Source organism: Columba livia, chromosome 2, assembly GCF_036013475.1.
Source record: "Columba livia isolate bColLiv1 breed racing homer chromosome 2, bColLiv1.pat.W.v2, whole genome shotgun sequence".
NCBI classification, from domain to species: Eukaryota; Metazoa; Chordata; class Aves; order Columbiformes; family Columbidae; genus Columba; species Columba livia.
This window is the reverse complement of record NC_088603.1, coordinates 19448492-19461912: the sequence shown is the minus strand read 5'-3', so window position 1 is coordinate 19461912 and position 13421 is coordinate 19448492. Positions and strand designations below refer to the sequence as shown.

Sequence of the window (13421 nt, the reverse complement as noted above, 5' to 3'; positions counted from 1 at the left end):
CACTGATGGAGCATCTGCCAATAATCTGCATTTCTCTATTGTAGAAAAGCATTTTGTTACATTCAGGCTTTGAATCAGGGATGAATTCCAGTTTAGTCTGTTATTTTCAAAGATGACTTATGATCATCTACTTCAACAAGCAGCCTGGGCTCCTGATACAGCAAATAAAACCTCCAGAGAGAGATCCAGAGCACTTGGATCTTCCTGATCATGGATCAGATTGTCCTAAGTTGATTGGGTGGGGGGAGGACTGTGTGTCCTCAATAACTTCCTTTATCTTTTGCTTTTTATGGAAGGTGATGATTCTGTGGTGCTGTTAGAATTCTTCTGTCTCATATAATAAATATTAAAAGGCTAGATCATGGTTTCTCTGATTCTGAAGTATATAGCAAGGACAGAAAAGGACAAGAGTAAGGGGCTGGTAAATCCAGAAGTAGCATGACATGCTGAGGATGCCTGTGATTGTCCATCCAGTGCTACTGAAAATGTTATGGAGAACTTTGTCCACACGGTCTCCACAGAAGAGTCCTGGGAAGGTTGCATCAAGACTGAAGTGCTCATAGCACAGCAGAGCTTTCAGGTTTCATTATCAGATCCCAAGGTGAAGGCAGGGACTACACAGAGGCAATTCTGGCCTTTCATCCTTCTTAAGACTGTAAGTGATGCTTATGTTGCTTTAGCTGGAGCTGCAGCACCAGCCTCTCTTTGCTAAAATCCTTTAATGATACAGAGGGATCTCTAAATGAGAGTCTCATGAGCTGTTGTGAAAAGCTCCCTTCCTCAGCCTTTGAGAGATGAAGGAACCTGGTCCAGGCTGAGGAGACAGATAACGTGTCTTTAAAATAACCCAAACCCCAAACAAACTCAGAAAACCAAGGACCCCTAAATTTTCTCAGTTACTGAGCTCAGCAGTCTGACAAGTGGGCTAATGCCCACCTCTCATAATTGCTGTGGACATTGCTGACTTCAGTCTAGCATATGGGTTAGCTGTTGACTTGATTTCCCTTTAATTGAGATCTTCAAAATGAGAATCCTCCATGCTGTGCAGTGCACGTTTATACGGCCACTCAGTAAATATTTTGCCTTTTCCTTGCCTATTAATGATAGCTGCTTGGAGTAAAGGTGTAAGGAGGCTGTTACCACCTGAGCCTTGTTGTTCTTTGTTTTCTGACTGTTGTCAGAAAACATGTGCGGTAAATTCCCAGATCTTGCCAGAATATGTGGGGCTGATGTAGAAATGCGCTTTTAATATTCATGGCAAAGGCATTCTGTCCACTACTACCCTCCATAAACTGTTGCTGGTTTATTTATAATACTGGTTTATAAAAGTATACATACAGAGTGAGTGAAAACTTGTTTCCTCACTGTAAGTGATCTTAACAAAGAGCTTTCCGGACTTGAAAGGAAAGACAAGTAAGCTATACGCTATGATTTAGGTTTCTGCAGTAGGAAGTCTTTTAAAGCAGCTCATAGAGATCTTTCTTAAATGGCTGTGGTGACCTTTAATAAAGTAGTAGCCAAAATTTTGGGAGGGGGATCAGTTTTTTTGGTTTGTAGTTTGTTTTGTTTGGGTTTTTTTCGTTGTTTGGGTTTTTTTGTTGTGTTTTTTTTTTTTTTTTTCTTTCTGAGATTGTTCCTGCCTGTAGGTTGAGAGTTGCTTCCTTTTGCTGTTGAAGGCTGGGGTTGGAAAGGAAGACTTACTGCAATCTATTTCAAGAATAGTCTGAGGAGGAGGAAATTCCCTTCTTGTTGCTAATAGCTGGTGCAGAACGCGCTGCTGAAGAAGGAGAGTAGTTCAGTAAGTCAAAAACATTTTCTGAAGTTTTGATTTCATGCATCTTCTTATTATCTAGAAATTTCATTATATTGCAGACATAGTATATTTTATCTTCTTTGTTAAAGGGTGGGGGAACTGTGGGAATTGTGCATAGCTTTGAACTCAGTAGATACTAATTTGGTGATACTGCCAGGGTGAATTGCTCAGTTAGAAAAGAAAACAGTACCCGATCAGTTACCGCTTGCATGACAAAGCATCAGTGTAAGCTGATGAGGTACCTCTGAGAGGTATTAGTGCATTTCGTTATCCAGAAGCTTGGATTGAAAGAGGTAATTTTACACATCCATGCATCTGTAATGTTCATACCTTTTCAGATGTTTCAGGTTGCTTTAGGGTACCTCCATCAATAATTTTGAATCAGGGGCCCTGTTTAAATACCAACAGCAGGGCAATCCAAACCCTCAAGGCAGAGGTAGGTACCCTAGGTGAGCATATTAGGAAGGTGTTTGTCTAGATGCATTTCTCTTTCACTTAAATTGAAAGCGGAGCGGCATTTGGAGAACACACAGTTCTGTGCGGTACCCAGCAGTGTGTGCTGCTGTGCTGGGAGCAGCCAGTGCTCCGGGCTGTGGGCAGCGGAGATGGGGGTGATGGAGGCTCTTGTGCTCCTCTGTCACTCGGTGAGGGGGCTCCTGGTGCATCACGGGGCTGTGCTGAAGTGGAGTGGGACCCCTGAAGTCCCTTTTCCCCCTGCTTGCCCCTCACAGGGCGGGCCCAGGGAGTAGGAGACTGCCTGGGTGAAGGAGGGAAAGCCCAGGATGTCAGCCAGGTCTGGCACCATCTGGTCCCTGCTGGCTCCTTGGCTGTCCCTGTGACAATTGGGAACCCACTGCTGCTAACAGACCCCTTGTAGAAGCTGTTATGCAAATGCCAAAGAGGCTTTGCACCCCAGTAGTCTCAAACTGTGGAAAATTCACATTTGTTCTCCTTTTAAACTTTTGTGCAGCAGAACTCAAAAGAAAATAATTAATAAAAGAGAAAAATTTAGGAAATAAAAAAGCAACAACAAAAACCAAACTAAAAACAAAATACAAACAAACAAACAAAATATCCCAAAATTTTTTTAAAAAACAACCAAACCCACAAACCTGGAGATGGAAAAAGCATCTTCTAACAGATAACTTATCAAGGTATTCTCTGCAAGCCCTTTCCAGCCAAAAACATTGCTGCAGGTGTCAAGTTAGTTTGCTCATGAAGCTGCTCATATACCCAGGTGTGCCACCCTCACATACAGTCCCTGTCATATATGTGCTACCCTTCCAGAAAAGATGCATTCTGGCATTGAGTGTCTCATCCCATCCCACATTCTGCTTTGGAACTAGGCCAGGTCGGACTTGTTTTCACTCTTATCACAGACAGTATCACCTGCTTTGGATTTCTTAAAGATCCCTGTCAGATGTGTGTGCCAAAATGAGATACTATTAATGTTTGTTTCATTCATGCAGCCATTTAATCAGATTATTACTACTTTTAAATGAAAATTAAATATTTAACTGAGAGAGGATTTCTGCAATTGTTTTGAAGTATCATTTATTATGAGTAGTGGACCATTACACCACACACTGTACAGGAAATTCTTGTCCCCCTTGCTACGGTTTATAATGTAATTGATGATGAGCCTTACAGAGAGGGAGAGACATGCTGTGAAACATATGATTGTAGCTTTATGTGTTTGTGCATACAAGTGTATATATGGGATATTTCAAAGTTTAATAATTAATAAATTAAGAATGTCATATTGTTTTCTAGCCTAACTATATGACTTTATAAATTTTATAATTTTTTTGAAAAGTGTCAACTAAAGGTTGCAGCATTTACTTTATTTCACTTTTCTTTTTACATAACCTTATTTTCCTGTGACTTCTGGCCTTTGTATTTCTTGAAAGTGAAATCCTAGTTTTCAACTTTTAAACTATATCCCAGACAAATTTCAGGAATTCATGTGCCTTACTTTCACTTTTATCCTGCTGTTGGAAATCCTGAAAGAAAATTGGTAATTCATCTGTAAAATGTGTTGGGTGCTTTTATTGTGTTTCAGGTATTCGGAATTTTTACGGTTACCTCTTTCTTTAAATAGAACTGCATCCATTGTCATTCCAAGCACTGAGAAACGTATTGAAAGGCAATTCTTTTTGTACTCGTAAACAAACTTTCACATGACAGTACTTTGAAAGTGTTTTTTAAATTGTGCTACATCTGTGTCTGATGTTAAAAGCATTAACGAACAACCAAAACCCAAGACCTCCTATCGGCCTCAAAATGCAGAATATGTAGACACCATATATATTCAAATCTTTAATTTAAATAGCAAACATAACCCATAAATGCCCCCCTAAGCTTTCTCCTCAAGCTTTACTGCTTTATAGACTTCCTCTGCCAAACTTCTTTGTCCTTGCTTTCACATCTGGGAAGAGACAGTTGTTCCCTTCCACACTGACTGGAGCTATTTGTGTGTCACCTTGTCTGCAGAGTGACATGACAAAATACTTTGGCTGCTTGCTGCAAAGCCTAGAGCACCTGGTGCCTTTTGCACCTTCTTTCCTCACCCCTCGTCCCCCTGCCTGGGGCCGGCACTGCAGGAAGAACCACAGCAGCCAAACCCAACTGCCTGGGGTGCAAAACCATTGGGTTTAATGTAGTGTTGGAGGAGCAGTGCAGACGGGAGTGAACTGCTGCAGCAACCTGTACGCAGGGTGTGCAGAACGCCTCTGGAGAGTAGGCTGATCACACCGCTGTGTGGTGGTGAAGCAGCAGAAATCACCAGCTGGCACCCTGGTGGAGTGGTGCTGGGTTTGTGCAAGGTTTGTGGGAGTGTGAATGGACTTGCACAGGATTTGTGTAAGGGTGGCAGAACCTCTTAAGGCCCAGCTGCTGAGGATTGGTAAAATAACCCAGCACGAGGCTGAGAGAGACTAGGTCAGCAGAGCAATATTGATTTAAAGCTTAAATAAGTGCATAGGGTTCATTAAAATATAAACCTTGATTACATTCTTCTTTTTTTACCTAATATGTGTTTAGAAGTATTATATTGTGTGTAACTAAATTATGGTGTCTTTTTGGGAGACAGTAAGGCCTCATGTTTATAATATAGAAGTTAAAACACATTAGTAAAGTTATGTATATCTGGGAACCACCTTGTGTAGATATTACCAAACTACATTACATTTTGCCTTTAGCGTTTCGCTTTGCCTAAAAATCATAATGTATTGGGTTTTCAAGGGCTTTAAGTCAAAGTCAACAGAATTATTAGGTTGTAATTTTGCAATAAATTGTGATTTTTATACAGACTAGTGAGGTTCAGCATGGTAAGAGGAAATTCATCCATCATTGAAAATGGTATGAAAGTGAGTTTTACTTATTGTTTGGATTTAAATTGATTCTCTTTTTATTTCTGTGGTTATTGATTAATTTAAAGTATAGGAATAAAGATTACTAGGTTATACTACAATGGCTAAACTTTTTCAATAGTTCTGTAGGAAACAGACCATGTAAATGCAAAATAAGAATGGTGTGTTTTCCTGAAGTGATACCATATGTTAGTTGATTAACAAGTTGTAGGGATGTTAGAAGACCTTGGCTGCTGGTAAGAAGGAGCATCTGTTTTCTAAGTCTTTTATCTAATATGTGTAAAGACTTTGCCAAGTCTAGTTTAAGCTCTTTTTTTCTTTTTCTTTTTCTTTTTCTTCTTTTTCTTTTTCTTTTTCTTTTTCTTTTTCTTTTTCTTTTTCTTTTTCTTTTTCTTTTTCTTTTTATTTTTCTTTTTCTTTTTCTTTTTCTTTTTCTTTTCCTTTTTCTTTTCCTTTTCCTTTTCCTTTTTCTTTTCCTTTTTCTTTTCCTTTTTCTTTTCCTTTTTCTTTTCCTTTTTCTTTTCCTTTTTCTTTTCCTTTTTCTTTTCCTTTTTCTTTTCCTTTTTCTTTTTCTTTTCCTTTTTCTTTTCCTTTTTCTTTTCCTTTTTCTTTTCCTTTTTTCTTTTTCCTTTTTTCTTTTTCCTTTTTTCTTTTTCTTTCTTTTCCTTTTACTTTCTTTTTCTTTTCTTTTTGTCTTGGTATATCAGGTGTAAATTCCCTGGGTATTTTTCTTTCCATAGGTAACACTAACACATTCTTGTGGTTTAAATCTAACCCCATCCCTGTGAAGAAAATGCAGTAATGTTAAGAAGTAATGTGGAATGTCCCAAGTGTAAGTTTTTATATGAGCAGTTCAAAATTCTTCCAGCATCACAGCTTGTATTGGGTGTAAGACTTTATGTTTTATTTTGTTTTCATCTTCAACCAGACATCAACCCTATTAACTGAAGAACAATTATAAAAGTTGAATTTTCATTCAGAACTTAGTAGTTCACATTGAGGGCATTACAGTGAGTGTGCGAAATGCCAAGTGTGCATGCCTGCATGAATCGTCAGCATAACGACAAAAACAAGTGTCCTGAGTTTTTACAGAGTAAAATGTACCATCTTCCACTTAAGACCTATTTTGAGATCTTAACCAGAGTTGAAGTGGTTAATTAGTCTTATTATACAGGCTTGTAGCACATTCTGTTGTGGTCTAGCCAGCTTTGAGGCTGTGGTGAGAGCCAAAAGTCTGAGGCTTCACTCTGAAAACAACTGAGGTCTTAGGGAAAGACCAGAGATTTTAAGTTGTTTCATGCTTGCTTTATAGAGAACTTCTACTCCTTTGTGTTCAACAAGATAACAGTTTGAGGTTTCCCAAACACAGCATCTAAGAATAACTTTAATTTTTCTTATCCAGGCCTGATAATATTTTTGGACTTTTCTCTCAGGTGGGAGTCGTACCTTAGCAATCTGCTTTGATGTGATTTCAGGCTTGGGTTTGGCACAGCACTTTGTTCAGTTACCTGGGAGGAAGGCTGAAGCAGGAGCTGGCTGGCCAGTAGATGCTGTAGACCAGCAAGGACAGATGGTACAAGCTCTCTAGAGCTGCACTGGCCGCTGAGTCCTGCAGTGTCTCTGATTTATGCAGTGCTGCATTGCATCCTTTGTGGTTGGTTTTGTTCTGGTGGACGAAAGCAGTAGTTGAGGTTAGATGAGGCTTCACAAGCCCTGGATTTAAATATCAGGAGACTCTTGGTCTGAGGGAACCTGAGCATGTTGACCCTTCAAAGCGGGTGTGAGCCTTTGGTAGAAGAAATAAGTACATCAAAGAAATAATTTCTCTCAACATGTTTTCAGTGGGAGACTCAGGTTTATGGAGAATAACTTTGTTTTGGATCCAGATGTAAACTGGCTGGGAATGTGTCTGGTTTGTTTGTCTGTTTTTAATTTGATTATGTATCGTTTTCCATGGGAGAGATATCTTACAAATACAGCCAGAGGGACCTCTCTAGGAGCAGCCTGTCTGTAATCAGCATCTCTCTCCTTTGGCACTCGCACCCTTTCCGCTAGCTACAGCGCTAGCAGGGTCAGTCCTGCCTTGCCTGTCTCCGGAATAACTTCACCGTCGGTGATAATTTCATTAATTACGCAGTTACTGCTGAGCAGCTGAGCCAAGGCAGAGCCAGCCGGGCAGCCCGGCGGGGCGCTGCCAGCCCTTCGCCTTTCTCTTCGCTTCCCTTTGTGAGATGACAACCCCCGCCTTCCAGAAACACAGGACAGGTCCTGCAGGGCTGCGACCCCGCTGGGCGCTGCGCCGGGGGGGCTGCCCAGGAGGGGGCAGCAGCGCTCTGGCTGCCGGCCCCCGTGCTGCCCGCTGACATCCTGCCCGCTGCCCCCTGCCCGCTGCCCCCCTGCCTGCTGCCCCCTGCCCGCTGCCCCACTGCCCCTTGCCCGCTGCCATCCTGCCCACTGCACCTCTGCCTGCTGCCCCCTGCCCGCTGCCCCACTGCCTGCTGCCCGCTGCCCTCCTGCCCACTGCACCTCTGCCTGCTGCCCCCCGCCTGCTGCCCCCTGCCCACTGCCCCACTGCCCCTTGCCTGCTGCCATCCTGCCCACTGCACCTCTGCCTGCTGCCATCCTGCGTGCTGCCCCCTGCCCTACTGCCCCTTGCACCCCTGCCTGCTGCCCACTGCCCTCTGCCTGGGCAAGGCTCCCACCGTTACCAGCTGCAAGGAGCATGTAGGATGTGCTTCAACATGTTCTTTTTGGGGGGCTCATTTTGTTTCATTGAGGATGAGAATCAAATGCAAATATTTTAAAGATTTTTTTTTTTTTTTAAGAGTGGTTTGCATGTTGTTAATAACTTTGTTGGCTAAGTCTTATTTCTCTGTTCATCTGATTTCCCCTTACTTTCATTAGAAGGCTGTAATTTGAAGCTGCGAAGGAAGTTTTGAAACAGACAATGGGTGGAGAGCAACCTATTTGCTCAGTGCTTTGGGACTTTCCATGGTAGGAAACTGTTTGTTTGGTTTTGCAAAAATTGCATGTGTTTCATTGGCAGGACACTGAGCATAGCCATCTGATGACCACAAAGTGAAAGCTAGGACAAGCCTTAAGACAAAGTAGCAAGATGAGAAACTGTTTCCCTCTCCTTCTGCTGGTCTGTGTGCTTTAAGGGACGCAGCTTCAACGCCTGCAGGAGGTGGGTGCTCGCTTTCCCTGCAGGGTGTCACACTGATGCTGAACAGCCTTCAGTTGTTGTAACTCCCCAGCCCAGCTCTCTGCCTCTCACTAGTCCAACTATCCATTCTGTCCCGCTACCAACAGCTTTGAAAGCTTGAACTTTTAACTATGCCTTCATCTCTACATACAGCTGTAGCTTTTCTTGATTTGTTTTCTGTGGGTGGCTATGAGGGCCAAAGTAAGGTATTTTGTCAGGAAAATATGTTGTTGGTGATGATGAGCTGAGAGATGAGAGAAGAAACAGGTAGACAGGCAGTCACAGCATGTGTGTGTGTATGCATGTGAGAGCAAGAAGTGTTACCTTCTCTGTGTGGTGCCATATGCTGCACTGAGCTGAGATTCCAGCGCTGCTCAGCGGAGCCCGGTGAGGATGGCGTGATGTGCCTCCATGGGTTGGGGTCAAAGTGTAGGAGGAGGAAGGGCTGTTTGCAACTCCTCTGGCACAGCCACAGCAACTACTTGTGAAGTGTTATGGACAGAAGTTTAAGAGCAAGCTTCATGCTTGGGTTTTCAAAGCCTGGCCAGGAATCATGCAACAACTCCATCTGGTATGGGATTGCAAACAGAAACCTAGTGCAAGGGAAAGACAGACAGTCGTCAGCCTTGTAAAACTGCATTTTATGATAGTGAGAGTCTCCTTAGAATATGCTCTGGGTTGGATTGTTTTGTTTCAAGAGAGAAATGTTTAAGAAACTGATTGTCTAGTCTGCTGGCAGAAAAACAGTATGACAAAAGTGTTGGCCAAAAATAGAAACAGGAAAGTCTTCATACAGAGACTTTGGAACATTAGCCTAAAATTTAGGATTAAATATATGCTTGTCTCTTGAGGAAAACAGTCTACTTGGGAATCACCCACTGTCCAAAACATTGTGGAAATGTTAAAAAGAGTATTAGAAGATATTTCCATGTATAGACAATACATGTTTTTCCAAAATTAAAAAAAAAAAATAAAATTATTCTCAGAACTATTTAAGGAAGTGCGATACCATCCAAAAAGCCACATGTGCAGATCTTTTCAAGAGATGACCACTACCTCCAATGGAGTGGTACCCACTGAACAATCAGTGCTCTGCTCTACCTGTGTGTGTAACTTCCTGTAACACTGGCCCCATATGCCTTGGGCATTTAGTCAAATGTGTCTGCTTTACAGTCATGGAGAGATGTCTCAGGAGAGTAATTTTCCCTCTCCTAAAATAAGCATCTAGAATGAGTGGGATGAGTAACCTTCAGGAGGTTCCTGTTTCACCCCTGTGGTTTACTAGGTGAATGGCTTACACTAGTTGCTTACATTTTTGGTGGCTGAGACTAGGTGAGGTGAGACAGGTTGTTTTCAGAAGGAGGAAGCTCTGGAATTCTTTGGTGATATCTAAGAAGTCCCATCAGCTAGAAAATTGTACTCTGATTTTCTCTTATTTGCAGCATCAATATTGCAGATGGGCATAAACCAGCTCTAGAACAACTGATGCTTTTGCTGGACTGCAGCTACCTTTGCAGGTCCGCATGCAGGGGCCCTCGTCTCCAGCAGAGGACAGATTTGGCTGCTCTGAGCAAACAGCAGTATGCAAAGGTTGCTTATGCAAGGTGTTGTGAACTGTGTGCACTCCACACCCATGAAGCTTTTGTGGTTATTTTTTAACCACTTCAGATTTTCTGGGTCAAGAGTGACTGAGGTGCATCACTGTGTATATCGTGTCATATGTGCATCATTCTGAAAACAGTATTTAATCATGCCAATAAAGTATTTGCAAAGAGTCTTCTGTAACATATCCCAGCAGCTCCCTGTTACTGCAGCAGCTACCAGTGCATGACACTCCTTACTAGTCTGATATGTTTCTGCAGTTAACACAGAAGCACATAATCTCAGGTATGAAACCGCCATTGCTTTCCTGCAAGTTTGATAATTCAGTAAGAACTGCTTTCTAAAGTACTTGAAAATCTAATGAGATTCTGGATAGGCCTCTTTCAAGTCAGCCAGTCATAACATTCCTTGAGAAATTGCTAGTAAAAAGTTTCTTACTGTGCATAGCTGCTTAATAAAAGGTGTATTATTCTTTGCCCTTGAAAAATCTTCTGACTACCAAAAAAAAAAAAAAAGCTCTCCTAAAGCTCTCCTGTTGTCTTGGAACAAGAAAGCAGGGAAGTGGTTAGACATCTCAATAAGGCAAAGAAGTAGTAAAAGCAAATTTCCAAAGAACTACAGGGACAAAACATCTGATGCCTTCATGGCTAGGTTATGTGCGGTAGTATGGGCAGATATTCAGATTTCATGCTTCTAAATGAGAAAATTGCCAGTGATCCTACTGCTACCAGATCCCAGTGCTGGATTGTGGAGTACCATTCACTGATCTGAATAGCCTTGCCTGCCTTTACCCTGGGCCCCATGTCCCAGAAAGATGAGGATGGGCGAGGGAGGCTTGATGTGACCCTGAGCCTCAGCCTAAGTCACCGCACCTCAGGTCCTCCAGAGTGGCCTCTCAGTAAAGGGAAGTTAATGAGGGAGGAAAGATTATCTCAGCCTCCCCCAGGCTCTACTGATTCCATGTTCAAAAGGTTTAACAGTGTTCTGACACTTGGTGGTAGCCAGAGCTTCCAATGCTGATGCCATGTAGGATTTACCCTGCATTGTCCACCACCTCTGTGGAATAGCTGAAGCACTGCACATTCGTCCTCTAGCTTCCACTACACTAACTTTCCAGTGCAGACAAATGTTTAAGGCCAGTTTTACAACAGATGAGATGATATGACTTAACATATTGTCTGCCATTCATTCTCTCCCAGATCCTCACCCCAGGATATTTCCATATGATTCTTGCTACCCAGCAGAGTGTTTTGATTAGATCTGGGGGGTTTATTTTTCTGTCGTTATGTAAGTGCTTCTATTTCTTTATGTTTATCAAGTATTACAAGGTGTTACTGTCAGTATTATGGCATCTTGTATCTCATCAAGTGTAAGAGCAGTTGTAGCACGTCAGACTAGAGGTCCAGTCCAACAACTACTGAATGGTGATGGTTACCTAGGGAAGAACACGGGATCAAGGACAGTATGTGGTGATACTTCTGGAATATCCTCCCAGCTCCCAGCAATACATGATTAAGAGGTTACTTGAAAGAAACCAAGGATGGTGTCATTTTTTTAACAGTACTCAATGGATTTTTTTTTTCCATTAACTTGGGCTGTTTGTTTGGGTTTTTTTAAGCTTCTGTAAACTCAGCAACAGCAATGTCCTACATCAAGAAGTTCCCTATCTTACTACTATTTCTGTAGTGCTCTGTGAAGTTAATATTCACATCTATGTATTTTGGAACCAGTAGCCTTGTTTCGTTTGATGACCCTACAGTCTGTATTGAGAGAGGCAATGAACAGTCTCTCCCTATTCAGCTTCTCTTTGTCACTCATGTTTATAGATCTCAAACAGATGTTTGGGTCATCTGTTTTCAGAATGGAGAGTCCTACATAATTTAGTTGTTCCTTGCACAGAAACTGTTCCATAACTTTGATCATCCATGCTGCCTTTTTCTTAACATTTCCATTTCTGCTGTATCATATTTGACCTGGAGTGAATTAAAACTGCATGCAATATTCAAAATCTGGGTAGGTTGTGGATTTGTACAGTAGCATAATGATATTATCTGTCTTGTTCACTATTCTTTTCCTAGCATTTTCTAACATCTAGTTAGTTTTTTAATCACTAATGAGCACTGAGCTGAAATTTTAATAAAATGGTGATACCTTCAAACTCTCTTTTTGAGTAGCAGTAGTCTGTTCAAAGTCAATGTGCCTCACTTTACATTTATCTACATGGGATTTCACCTGTTTCTTTACTGCCTACTCAGTGAATCTTGTGAGGTCTTTTTCTTCATAATCAGCCCTTGTCTTTACTTCACTGATTATTGTAATGTTCTCAGCAAGCTCTGCCACCTCACTTATAACCCCTTTTCCAGCTCACTAATGTTGAGAGCTGCCTATCCCAGTGCGTTCTCTGTGATGCCATTGATAATCTCCATCTCCTGGGAAATTTGTCTTTTGTTCCTACCTGGTCTGTTCTATCTTTATTCAGGTTTTTTTTATTGATGGGAGTATCTCCTCTATTTTTTATTTTACCAAGGGATGTTGCTGCATGCCCTGTGGAAATCCAGAGGAACCACATCTACTGGCTATTGTGTCTGTTCTTTCACTGGGTTGAGAAATGGAAATGAAGTTCTGCTTCTGCTTTCCTTGACCCATATGATCTTGTGTTTCAGATTCTCTCTGCAATATTAAATTATTAATTTCACAGGGCCACATTTGGGTTTTCCTACTTGTCTGACATGTTGTCTGCATGTAACGTGTCAAGAATCCTATTGGGGAGTGACATACACTGCTTTCTGAAGTTTGGGGGAAGCGTTTATGGTTCTTATTTTAGCTCCATCAGCAAAAGAAAATTATGAGCAATAGTGCTTCTGTGGCTGAATTTGTGGTTTATTGAAAACTCTGGCAGAGCCCACAAGATGAGGAGAGAAAATAATGTCTGATTTTAAATTTCAGCTGTTGACTACAGCTGCAGCTTTCAGAAAGCTTTTCAGCTTGGTTTCTGCCCCATTTTCTCCTAGCTTCCTTTTACTGCAAAAGGAAGCTGAATTGCAGTACTGAACACTCCATGACTTAGTTTTCCAGTATGCAGACAACTTAGACTTTAAATGGTATGGCTTTGAGTATAGGTACATTATTTAAGAAGAGAGTGACGGTACAAAGATTTTTTTTTTAAGTCAAAATGTGAAGCAATGTGTTAGATGTTTTGAGAAAAACAGAAGGTGAATGATTTAAGCTGTCTGCAAGGGACTGAGATTTTATGTTTATGTTTTATTGAGATGTCACTCCCTCAATGAACTAATATTAAGCCTCGGAATTCACAGTTACTTATCATGTATCAAATAAAGCTGCTGTGTTCTTACAACTGGTGACAACTTCAACAAGATGAAGGGGAATTAGTATTTAACCAAATAAAGAAGCCCTGCGGCATGGCAGTCCC

The 13421-nt window shown here is 41.5% G+C and overlaps 1 protein-coding gene across 23 annotated transcripts in view; it reads left to right on the top strand.

Moving 5' to 3' along the window:
- The window catches only part of KIAA1217 (KIAA1217 ortholog), a 361882-nt gene that overhangs the window by 157565 nt on the left and 190896 nt on the right, over nt 1-13421 (top strand). For 3 of the 23 annotated variants that reach the window (XM_065050749.1, XM_065050748.1, XM_021285323.2), the window contains exon 1: nt 1652-1798. The exons of 18 other annotated variants lie outside the window; for them this stretch is intronic. The gene's annotated coding sequence lies outside the window, so the exon portion shown is untranslated. Of the gene's footprint in view, nt 1-1651; nt 1799-8238; nt 8372-13421 lie in introns of those variants that run through there. 2 more of the 23 variants (XM_065050728.1, XM_065050730.1) reach the window with 2 other exon arrangements.